This window comes from Thermobia domestica, chromosome 8 (genome assembly GCF_964235325.1).
Source record: "Thermobia domestica chromosome 8, izTheDome1.hap1.1, whole genome shotgun sequence".
Taxonomy (NCBI): domain Eukaryota; kingdom Metazoa; phylum Arthropoda; class Insecta; order Zygentoma; family Lepismatidae; genus Thermobia; species Thermobia domestica.
The window spans coordinates 244,258,136-244,270,245 of NC_137461.1; the positions used below are offsets into that span (position 1 = coordinate 244,258,136).

The 12,110-nt window shown below is 34.4% G+C and overlaps 1 long non-coding RNA gene across 1 annotated transcript; it reads right to left on the bottom strand.

The window, feature by feature from the left end:
• Positions 1-3,877: 3,877 nt before the first annotated feature.
• On the bottom strand, positions 3,878-11,098 carry LOC145691985 (uncharacterized). Its single transcript, XR_014132602.1, has 3 exons — positions 10,924-11,098; positions 6,460-6,598; positions 3,878-4,116 (listed from the first exon to the last, which is right to left on the bottom strand). It is a non-coding gene; the product is annotated as an uncharacterized LOC145691985 (long non-coding RNA).
• Positions 11,099-12,110: the final 1,012 nt, after the last annotated feature.

Genomic DNA, 12,110 nt, shown 5'->3' on the forward strand with positions numbered 1-12,110 from the left:
CTCATTGCGTGTAGATTTTTGTATTTGTTTAACGCTAAAAATTGTTTGTCGCTAATCGAACCCAGTAACATATATATATACGGACAGGACGTACGTTAGTCACAAGGTTACATGAGTGAAACACTAAATTATTCGATTGACACTTGCGGCCTTGTCAACACTAGAGAAAGGTACAAAGTGATTAAATAAATACGAAACATAGTTCATACAAAATATAGCGATGTATGAAGTCTCCTTTTCATACGATTTGGATAAAGGATACATCTGTAGAGAGCAACATAAATGATTTCTCTGGATAATTTGGATTAGTCCAGAATTCGAACAAAAATAATTTTGAAATTCGTTGTTAAGTCCAACATTTTTTCTTTCTTTCTTCGGATTCTCAATAAAGTTGACTACTGAAAAGCTGAGTTACAGATTTTATGTTAAAACATGTTCACTATACCATTGCCTTATTCACAGAACAATACATTATTTATTAATGTATGTCTGAAATAATAGTGCTTCGTGCAGATACTTTATCCAATCGGAATTGCACAATGATAAAAAAATGTTGCAAGGTATAATGTTCTTATTTACAGAGAAAAAGAGTTGAAAGGACTTAACGCTAACAAACATTTTCTTTAAACAGACATACATTTATTCTAATTTATGGAAGAAAGAAATAATTTGTGGAGCAGTATATTTATTAAGGTTACATCCCACACAGCAATGAAATATTTTCAAAACGTTTCTAAAACGTACCATCATTTTCCTTCAGAAAATGTATCCTACTTCCCTTAAGGAAATATATTCCATATGTTGTTGAAAACATTTTCCAAATAATACTGAAAATATTTTCGCAATATACTTAAAAACGTTGTAGAAATATTTTATACGCCGTTAGAAAAGTTTTCCAAAGAATGTTTTCTGTACCATTTCCACACATTACTGAAAATGTATTTGAAACGTTTTATACAATGTTAACGGGATGGTTTTTAAAATGTTTCGCATGGAATATTTTAAAATCATTTGCCAATAACACTGAAAATCATTTGTCTAAAATAAAGAAATGTTTTCTAAATATCTTTACAATGTATTGGGTACTTAGTTGAAATGTTTTCTGAAGATTTCTAATCCATTTTTAACAAAAATTAATGTTCTGTAAAATAATAATTTTAAAATATTTTCCACTCATACCAAAAAATATTTTCTATACATGACAAAAAATATTTAGTGAATATTTTTTGTACATCACAGAAAATATTTAGAGAACATTTTCTGTACATGACAAAATATTTAGAGAATATTTTCTGTACAAGACAGAAAATATTTAGAGAATATAAGGTAGACATATCAAAAACATTTTCAAATTAGTTTCCTTGGTGTTTTGTAACAGTAGAAAATGTTTAAAAAATATTAAACTAGTTTCAAATATGAATTTGTGCTAAGAAAGAAAATATTTACGATTCATTTTTCAAATAGCAATTGATATGTTTTTGATTTGTTATTGTACGTAGTTTCAGAAAGTACTTAAAATACTTTCTAACGAATTCTGGTTTTCACATAGAATATTTTAAATTTTTTCTGAATATTTTTTCCTCATTACCACGATAACACCTACAGTTTGAAATACATTTCTTTCTTCAGAACTGCATACTGAACAGTTTTCCAACTCTTGTGAGTTAAAATATCTGGATTTCATTTTTACAAATTAATGGGGTGGTAGAAGTCTGTGTATGTTGGAACCGGTTTAGAACACACGGAAACTTCTATCATCACATAAATTTGTGGAAATAAATTCTAGTATTCTAATTTATAGGTTGAAGAAAGAAATGTATTTCAAACTGTAGGTGTTATGGTGGTAATGACGAAAAAATATTCAGAAAGAATTTAAAATATTTCTCTGCGAAAACCAGAATATGTTAAAAAATATTTTAAGTACGTTCTGGAACTACATACAATAACAAATCAAAAACATATCAATTTTTGAAAAATAAATCGTAAATATTTTCTTTGTTAGCACAAATTCGTCTGAAACTAGTTTAATATTTTCTTAACATTTGCTACTGCTACAAAACACCAAGAAAAGTAATTTGAAAATGTTTTTGATATGTCTACCTTATATTCTCTGAATATGTTCTATCATGTACAGAAAATATTTTCTAAATATTTTGTCATGTACCCGGAATCCCTTAATATTACAAGGCGACACCACAGGGGGCACTGTGCTGTATAAGTGGAGAAAAATAAATTATCTCGGACACACTACATTATATCAATGCCAATATTCATTGAAAAATGATATGGAGGAACAATAACAATCGGAACAAATCACATGCATTTTGTGAAAAGTATTCTTAATGGAACTCCTAAAAAAAATGCTATAGTACAGTTTCTTACAAAAGTATTAAAAATATACGAAACTTACAAACACGTGTATATAGTGAGTTTTTCTTATAAAGAATCACTATAAAACGTGATCATATCACCAAGAAACCAATTTATTGCACCATGACTCTTAACACAAGGACGACGTGGACCACTCAGATGTTCACAGTCGAGGTGTCTTAATTGTGCTCTTCGTTGTATGTTTTACACAACACTAAAACAGCTATTGTAGTGCGTAGAATAAATGACAGAGCACAAGAAAGAAATCCCAGGTATCAACATGTGAGTGGTTCATGTCGTTCTTGTGTTAAAAGTCCTGATCAAATAACTTGAATATAAAGAAATCAGCTCTACTAAGTTAAAGTACATAATTACAAAAGGAAAGAAAATGCAAGAATGGACTAAGATTTGAACCTGTAACTTCAACTTACCGTGTCGATGCATTAACCACTAGGCTACTCACTGTTTCCGAATAGTCATTCATTCTACCACTCCTGAAGTCAGTGCTCAAGCAACCAGACCGCATTGACTATACCGCAACTTGTGAAGTACTTGGGCAACCAGTGTCTATACTACAGAACCCCCCTGGTGGTAAGATTTATAGATGATAAATGGGGAAAATAACTTATTTTATGTCATGTAAATATTTAATACGATATACAATCGATTATTTCCTTGAGTTATCGTATATAATAGAGAAATTATCCTTAAAATGATCTAAATTCCACCATCCTACATTACTTATGATTACATAACAAACCGAAAGCCAAATAAAGGAATGAACCTTTAAAAGAGAATACATAAAATAAAATCCTGTAGATTTATTGAGAATAATTACAGTAATAATTACTTAATTTTACATTAAGTATACATTTGTAGTACACAATATATTTAATGTGAATACATAAACAAAAAGTCTATATTAATTTAAGTCTACTAATTGCATACCGTACATTATAATAGTTTGAAAAGTATATACACCTCATCAGTATATCAATTTTAACAAGTGTTATATAACATTAAAAAAAAAACTCTTACTTTGTAAGAAAAGCTCGAACAGAGTTGCACCTTACAAACTCTTCCCCACACCCTAGTATTGTAGTTCAGAAGATGACTGTACCAATCACCGAAAACCAAGCAGCAGAATCATGCGTTTACTTACGTCCCCACTTCCCTCAACACATACAAAATAAGTTAAACTATTTCTTTAAAAGTTCTCTGTCACCTTCATCTAAGAATATATTTAACGATACGAAGTAGGTATATTATACATTACTTTAGAGTCTGAAGTGTGATTTAACTGCCATAAATTAAAACTAAACATAATATGCACGCAAATTAACTTAAATGAGTACCATACGCATCACACGAAGCGAGCTACGCCAATAAAAAAAAATCAGTCAATAAAAATTAATTACACCTTCAGTCTAGATTTTTAAATTGGTGTTATGTTGAAGCTATGAATTTTGGGCTTTCTACACTAAATGTCTCTATGCCAAACTCTCTCTATATAAAACGTTTTTCGTCGAATCTGCAAGTTGAGCAAGCCGCGCGCTAATAATGGAAGGCTGATGATAGTTCATCACATAGGAAGACATTTTGAAATGCTAGGTGAGTCACAACACTTTCTTCCTTTTTCTGTGATTCATCCTTACTTACAGTCAAATTTGGTACCGTCTATGTAGTACCTGTGTGTGGCGTATCTTGAAATCATCTCGGTTGATAGCCTCCAAACGAAGTGGACTCCTAAAATAAAGCAATTGTTGTAAAATTACTATTTGTAGCATGTGTGGCAAAATTTAAAAACGAAAGATATCTCAGAATCAAGGTTAAGTCAAACGAAGCGTTTTATGCGTTTTTTTAATATATATATATCTTACCTCAGGCTATCCAAAATACTAAAACATTGTTTCCTATACTTTTGGAAGTTATATACTAAATATCTTAATAACTGTCACTCAAATTTGGTACGCTGAATAAAGTTATAGTGTAGATATAGAATTGAAACTATGATCCAAACAGCATATAATAATGATATTACAGAACACAATAAACTTAACTTAGGATGAAAATGGAAACTGTAGATGCATGAGTATTACTGAGCGAAGGAAGGAAAGTAACTCAGCTGGGTTACGAGTTTGACAGAGTTCATACACAGAAATCATTCGGTGGTTTATATTTCCAGCTTCGACTTAAGAGATAAAGAAGATAAGCTCACTTTAAACAGTTAAAAAGAAAAAAAACTTTTAAAAGATTTAATTTATTCTGAATTTATGTTCAGTATTTGTAAATAAATAATGTAGAAAACCGACACAGAGCTTGCCCGCTGGACTCTGGCGCCCAAATCCCAACTCCGCTATTTGCATGCCTGCCATAAAATAATAGAGATAAGTGCAGATTAAGGGTAGCTTAATATTTACATTTTTTTAACGATACTTACAGTATGGCGCTAAATTCGTCGTACAAAAGCAGAGGAGTGTTTCCTGAGAGTAAAACAAACAAAAAAGTTCCAATAAACTTAGGGCGAAAAGCCCATCGTTCATGTGTTATAGGCTGCCGAAAACATGAAAAAAAAATCAATTCTAAAGGTCCACAGCTCCAAAACTATGGGACCTACCAAAGTCGGGTCAAGACTTCACTTAGGAACTAGTATGTGCTCTATCTAAAAATACATGTTTTAGAATCCTAAGGAATCACCCCTCTGCTTTTGTACACCGAATTTAGCACCATACTGTATAAATTAATAAGGTAGAACTATATGTGGTCCTTCTCACTATGCTCACTTATATATATATCTTAAAGGCTAGTGATAAATAACACCAGCCCTCTGCTCCTATACAACCTTGTGATGCCGGAGCAGGACGTTTGGACGCAAAGCCGTATATCTAAATAGGTTAATCTACTTAAATGGGTTATAATGCATTTCAAAAATAGAAACCGGATGATTACGTACTAAAAGCCTTAAAAATAGGCACTAATATCACTAAAACTCTTAAAAAAAACTGCACAACCTAGAATTAAGAAGTTCGGAAAGGTTAAATTTGATGCAAATTTTCTTTAAAATGTCATCTTCAAAACTCTAAATTTTCCTTACGTTATAGTCCTATGGCAGTCACTAAAAGTCTCAGTTGCAACAAATGCTTAATTTAGTTCTATTTTTTGTATAATGCAGAAAAAATGGGTCTAATTGTTTTGTTTTTAGAATGATATATCCTAATTTCAGGAAAATCGGAGATAATGGACTGCAGAACTTTTTTCAGCATTAATCTGTATTGGGCTAAAATAAAATTTGCTGTAGGCATCCTACAACACCCCAAAGTAAACTTCTGTGAAGTTATCTTTACAATATCTCTAACGTAAAGGATATTCATAACTTCATAGCAATTCATAACACTGCATTACTGCTTATTACTACGTATTTGCAACACAGATAATTGGAAAGGAAATAACAGTGAAACAAGAAGTAAACAGTGAAATTTAATATACCTATTGAATAATTTACTTTGTCTTATGTTACAATTACCATTACGGAATTATGGGCCAAATCCAGCATTATTCTGCAATGTCAACAGTTTCAAAATTCTGCATGGCGAATTCTTTCATCAGCTTGAATATATTTTCTTCTTTCAGTTCAGTTGATTTTGAGTTTAACGTCCCGTAAACAGCGAGGCTATGCAAAACGTGAACCTACTGATTAACGGGGAATCCGAACCACGACGTGAGCTCTCGTCGGGAATTTTCTCCTTTTCTTGGGCGGATCGTCTTCTCGAAGCATTGCCTCGTGTCCTGCTTCTCTTTTTTTCTTCGAAATGCATCAATAAAGCGCCAAATCAACCAATGTCGTTCCTTTACGTTCGATATATTATAAAGAACAAAAGTTTGTTTATTTTGGGGTGTCATTGGCTGCCTACAGTAAATTTTATTTGACCCATTCTTCCTATTTAAATGTATAGTTAGTGCCTATTTCTATGAAAGTTTATTAATATTATAGTCTCAACTTTCTATTAATACAATAGTCTCAACTATATGGTTTAATGGGCATATCGAATAATAATAATAATAATAATAAAACATTCAATAAATACTCACTTCCTGAACTACCCAATACATAGCATAAAGAACACCATTTTCATTCCAAACCCAGCTCGTATTCATTTTTTCTGATCTCTTGGAATAGGTCAATACTTAATAAACATTTCTTATGTTTTGTACCATGTGTTTTAATAATCTATTATAGAAAAAGAAAATGAAAAAAATTAAAATATGTACAGTATTTTACAAATTTTAAGTCACATCTTTATAGTAAGTAAAAATTAATGAGAAACTTCAGTAGTTTTTAACTTAAATTAGATGTTCTTATTAGATATCTGGTGCCTTCCATTTCAATTCAGGCAAAAAAATAAATAAATAAATAAAAAATAAAATTGTACCATCACCATCTCAGATATTGTTCAAACTTTTATTTATAGGAACTAAACATGTTTTAATTTTGGGACCTTTTTTTTGTCAGAAAAAAAATTCCCGCCAAGTAATGGGCCATCAAGGACGGGGAGTACAATTCATGAATTGTAGAAAACATGGAAAATGGTCAAATTCGGAGCCCCACAATTCAGCTATGGAGACATGTAGAGTTATAATTCTTGTTGTGGTATGTACATAGGGATATGAATAAACTATAGTTTATTTCAGTTTGTTTTGCGCATGCGTATCTATTTGTACATAAATTAACAAATGAACGTAAGTTTATGGGAAAAGTCGAAGTTTGTGCTTTTTTTAAGCACTTCCGGTTCGAATTTTAAATTCCGTTTTCACGGTTGGTAAGACGTAGTTACCCGCTTTCCCAAAAAAAAAAAAAAAAAAAGTATCGCTTCTGTGTGCAACCGTTTTATCGCAAAAAATTCGAGAAATCGGCAAATTTTCAAAAATCGCCGTTTTCTCAAAAACATCATAATTTAAAATTCTTAAATTTTGTCAGATGGTTCAACTGTACATGAATAATAAACACACCAAATAGCATTCTCGACCAATGCTTCATGAACGAACTACTGCCATTTGAAGTTAGCGAACTTTCGTTAACTTTGAAGTCACAGTTGGCAATAGTGAAAACAATGAAAGTGCAACAATGAAAGTGTAAAAAAATGCTACCGCAAAGCATCGTGTAAAATTTCAAGATACAAATTCTATTTTACTGCATGTGGACTTCGCTTAAACTGGACTGTTATTCTGCAAAGGGAAGTTCAGAGTGATCACTGGAGAAACGAGCAAATCTCCTTCTTTACGGGAGTGATATATTATTATGAAACAACTGATAATTTGCTGTAATAAGCGACGACAAAACACACGATTCGGCCCGTACTCATAGCCACGAATAAGATTCTAAAAATAGTCGAAGAAAAGCGAAAATATAAGTTATAGAAAAAGGTTCGAATACGTGAAAATAAGTGTCTACAATTTACCAAACCGTTTCAGTGATTTCTGATGGTGCTGCATTCCAATTTAAAAATTGCTTTCAGATGTCCAAAACGCAGACAGGTCCGATAAAGCAGTGGCTTTTCAGTGAAACCGGCCGTGGTAAGGGTCTCTGCGACATATTGGGGAGAGGGGGGGATAAGGATATGGCAACATGGCAAAACGAAAAACACATTCACAGTATTAAACCTGCAGAAGAGAAATGAAAATGAAATGAAATCTTGTCCATAGTCAAAAAACATTTATATTCACTTCTCTTATTCTCTTCTGGAAACCTGTACCCTGTTGAAGAACCACGTGAAAACAAAGAAAAAAAAATGAAATGAAATATTGGAGTTTTACGTCCCATGTTTATGCCGGTTAGGCTAAAGGAGACGGTGATGATGACTAATGAATGAAATGGTGGAATTAAGAAAGTGGGAGGAAACGGGAGAACCCCGAGAAAACCCACGCACACGTTGTTTGTCCACCACAAAGTTCACTTGGCGGGGGCTGGGATCGAACCCAGGACCCCAAGCACCAGAGGTGAACGCTCTACCACTTTTTTTTTTTTTTTTTTTTTTAAAGTCAACTGACTCACCGAACGTGTTCCAGTAACTTACTTAAACTACTTATATATAATTTTACTTTCTTTACTCATTTTTAAACTTGGTTTCTCCAATTACCTAGAGCGACAGGGACACGAACACAGAAATATCGAGGACAGTTAAAATCACAAAGGCTCTCCTACCGGGAATCGAACCCGGGACCCCGTACACCAAAGGCGCACGTGCTAGCCACTAGACCAGCGGGGAGGGCACCACTGAGCCACCGCGGCCCCTAAACCTGCAGAAGAATTCGTGAGTATAGTGCAAGTACCAACTCCGGGTATTACTCTCGTCTTGTTGTCAAGAACCGAATTCGACAATAACCCCCCCCCCCAAAAAAAAAAGTGGGAAAGTGTGCGACCGGTAACTGGTATTTACCGAAGTCATCTTTGGCTTTTATTGCAGTAACGGGTCATCATGGACTAACTTCAAGCTTTTCCCAAAATCGAGCTTCTGCAATTCAAAGTGTAGATTTAAGAAATCTGCAAAAATGAACTTTTGTTACATACATATATGATAACCAGTGATGGATAGCAGAAATATTATCAATAAATCATAAATTACATGAAATTGAAGTGTTCTTTGTGTTTCCAGGAGGCGCGGTGGCTCAGTGGTAGAGCGTTCACCTCCGGTGCTTGGGGTCCTTGGTTCGATCCCAGCTCGCGCCGTGTGGACTTTGTGGTGGACAAACACCGTGCTCATGGGTTTTCTAGGGTTTCTCCCGTTTCCTCCCACTTTCTTCATTCCACTATTTCACTCATTTCTCATAATCACTCATTTCTCATAACCACAGGAGTGAAGTAAAGCTATATTAGATGTAAGGCATAGTTGTATGGGATATAAAACCTTGCACTACCCTCGGTTACGTGCATATCCACCGTCGCTGACATGCGAGCTCCATACGGAATGACAGTGTGAATATAAGTAATTACTGTCAGTGCACACTGCACAGTATATTGAAATGAATCTTGAGTAACAGTGAAAGCATTGTATGTGTTAGTGGGGTTAAGTTCCAAAGTTGGTCGTCCGTATCTAGTAAAATTTTGAAAATTTACTGGCAAGAAATAAATTTGCTTGTTCGTGTGCTTCATAATGTATAAGGAAAGCGAAAGTTGTGTTTATTTTCTTATATAAACGGTTTTAAGCATGGAACTATTTGTCAAGCGGAGGGAACTACTTGGCACAAGGTTACTTCATGGTAGGATTATGGGAATGTAATGAGCATTTGTTTTTGAAAACATTGCTGGTGATAATCAGGAAAAGCCATTAAAAGTAAGTAAGTCATGGCTCAATAAACCTAAAAATAAATTGTAGAGAATGTGGTAAGCAAATAACTATAAAGAAACGTGGAGAAAGATATATTGTTTACTGTAACGGTAAGTGACATAACGAACAAGGCAGCAATTTTCTAGAACACAGGTCCCTCTTCCCATTTAACTGTAATAAAAACAGAAAACAACGTGCCCTGCGGGGCACTAATCCGTCTCCACTCGCTAACGGTCACTCGGCATTATTATGTGAATTAAATGTAAAACTTTGGTAAAGAAAGGAACCAATTATTACACTTTTAGCCAAAACCTAGGCGGACGACCAACTTCGGAATAACTGCCTGTTAGTGTGTTATTCCACGATCATCGTTTATGCGCATAACCCCCGTCGCTAACGCGCCTGCTCCCTACGGACGCACTCTTGTCACTCGGGTTTTCGTGCTGCACTCCTGCCCTGTCTCAGTTAGATTGCACTTGTGCTTTTCAGTGGCCACCTAGCACAAACTGGTTTGTGTTTTATGCACGGGTTAATTTACAACGCCCGCTCCAGCAGGTATACTCACTCAGAAAGGAGAAATTACACATTAATAATTTTATGAAAATGGATCAAAACTTACCTAACCTTAAGCTAACCTCTACCCTACCCTACTTATTTATATCTTACTCTACTTTATCTTACCCTACTCTACTATATTTTTTCAAAGGGCCCTACTTATCGATGCACAGTTGGAGCGTGTCTTGTAGTGCTTTCGTGGTAACCGCTACTATTTTCACTTTAAATTAACTAATAAAATTAGAGGTAATAGTTAAGAACAGCTACTTCTCATCTCCCGTGCACGAGGATACATCTTACTGTTGCACTACCTAAACACCCTAAGTACAAGGGCAAGAACTCAGTCTATTACCTACATTTTAACATCCTAGATAGTCAATGAATAATTCCTGAAAGTATGACGTTTCTCGTCCTCCCCTAAATGGGAAGTACGGCTCCTTAACTATAACCTAATTAATTAGAGATTACAGAATCAATCAACTTTCTAAGAAACTTTTCTCCATGAGTAAAAGAAACCCGTTTTTGCTATTTCAAACATATTTGTCAATAATTACGTATATTCCTAAAATCATCACTTGAGGTACAAAAAGGAAATATAAATTGAAAAAAAAGTTGGGGTTCATGTATTAATTAAATCTTCATATTTTAAAGACAAAACAAAGAAATATATACATACCTTCCACGCCAAGTTCCTTGCTTACATCTGCCCAATAATTTGTTCGAGACCTGTCGTTTGTCTGGATAAGCTTGATTCCACAACTTTATCAAAAGCACAATTCATTAAAGCATGAACAAGCATCTACTTCCATCTTCATTTTTATTTTATCTCCGCACCTTGCAACGTCGTCTGCTTTCACGCAAAACAAAATTGATTTCTCTCGTAGCGCTCAATTCCTCTACCAGCGTTGCCAGACTCACAGCTCGGAATTATTTCAAAACCTGATCGAAATTATGCTAGATTCGGTCAAATTATGCTAGATCCTCATAATTAATAATTCAGGAGTTTAAAAAAAACGAAGCTGAGATACGATAACGTAACTTAAAACATGCAATGCGCAAGAATGTGTGGATAGAAATCAATACTTCACGCACCAAAGCTTTAACTCAACTAAACTAGTGCAGTCGTTGCCAGACTCAATGGCGTATATATCGTATAAATGAATGCAAAGTGTTTTTTTTTTTTTTTTTTTTTTTTACATATTTTGAAAGAAAATTACCTCGCAGCATAAGCGGAGTTTGGAATTGTCTGCCTGGGGGGGCAGATTTTTGGTCGGTCTCGAACCTTTAATTTCAGGAATAAAGATGGTAATGAAGTCAGAAATAAAGATGGTGAAGTTGTCAAAAAATTGAGGGGAGAATGGCCCCCATAGCTCCGCCCATGCATCGCAGTTAAAGGATTAGAAAACCCTGGGTGGAGCCACAAAAAAAAAAAAAAGCCGTTTCTAACTTACTTCGGAAAATGAGACTGCCTGTATGGTTTACCGACTATATGAATCAATGGAAGAAGATACATTTCTGCCGTTCTTTTTCTCCCCACGACCAACTTCTTTCTCATCTCCAGGTTTTACGGTTTTTTGATAAACTTGCTGAAATTATGCTAGATTTGGGCAGGATGCTAAAAGCAAGTTGCTAGATGCTAAAGACATACAAATTATGCTAGGTCTAGCATCATTATGCTAGACCTGGCAACGCTGTCCTCTACAGACAACTCTCCTTCGCACATATTCGGACGAACAATCCCAAGGTTGGGATCATTCGAATCTTTTCGTCGGTTTTCGCAATTTGCTGTTCGGAACTAGTCGAGGCCTCTCTAATTTATTTACACGTGCTGGGAAATTCGCATTCGCAATCGCATTCGGAAGT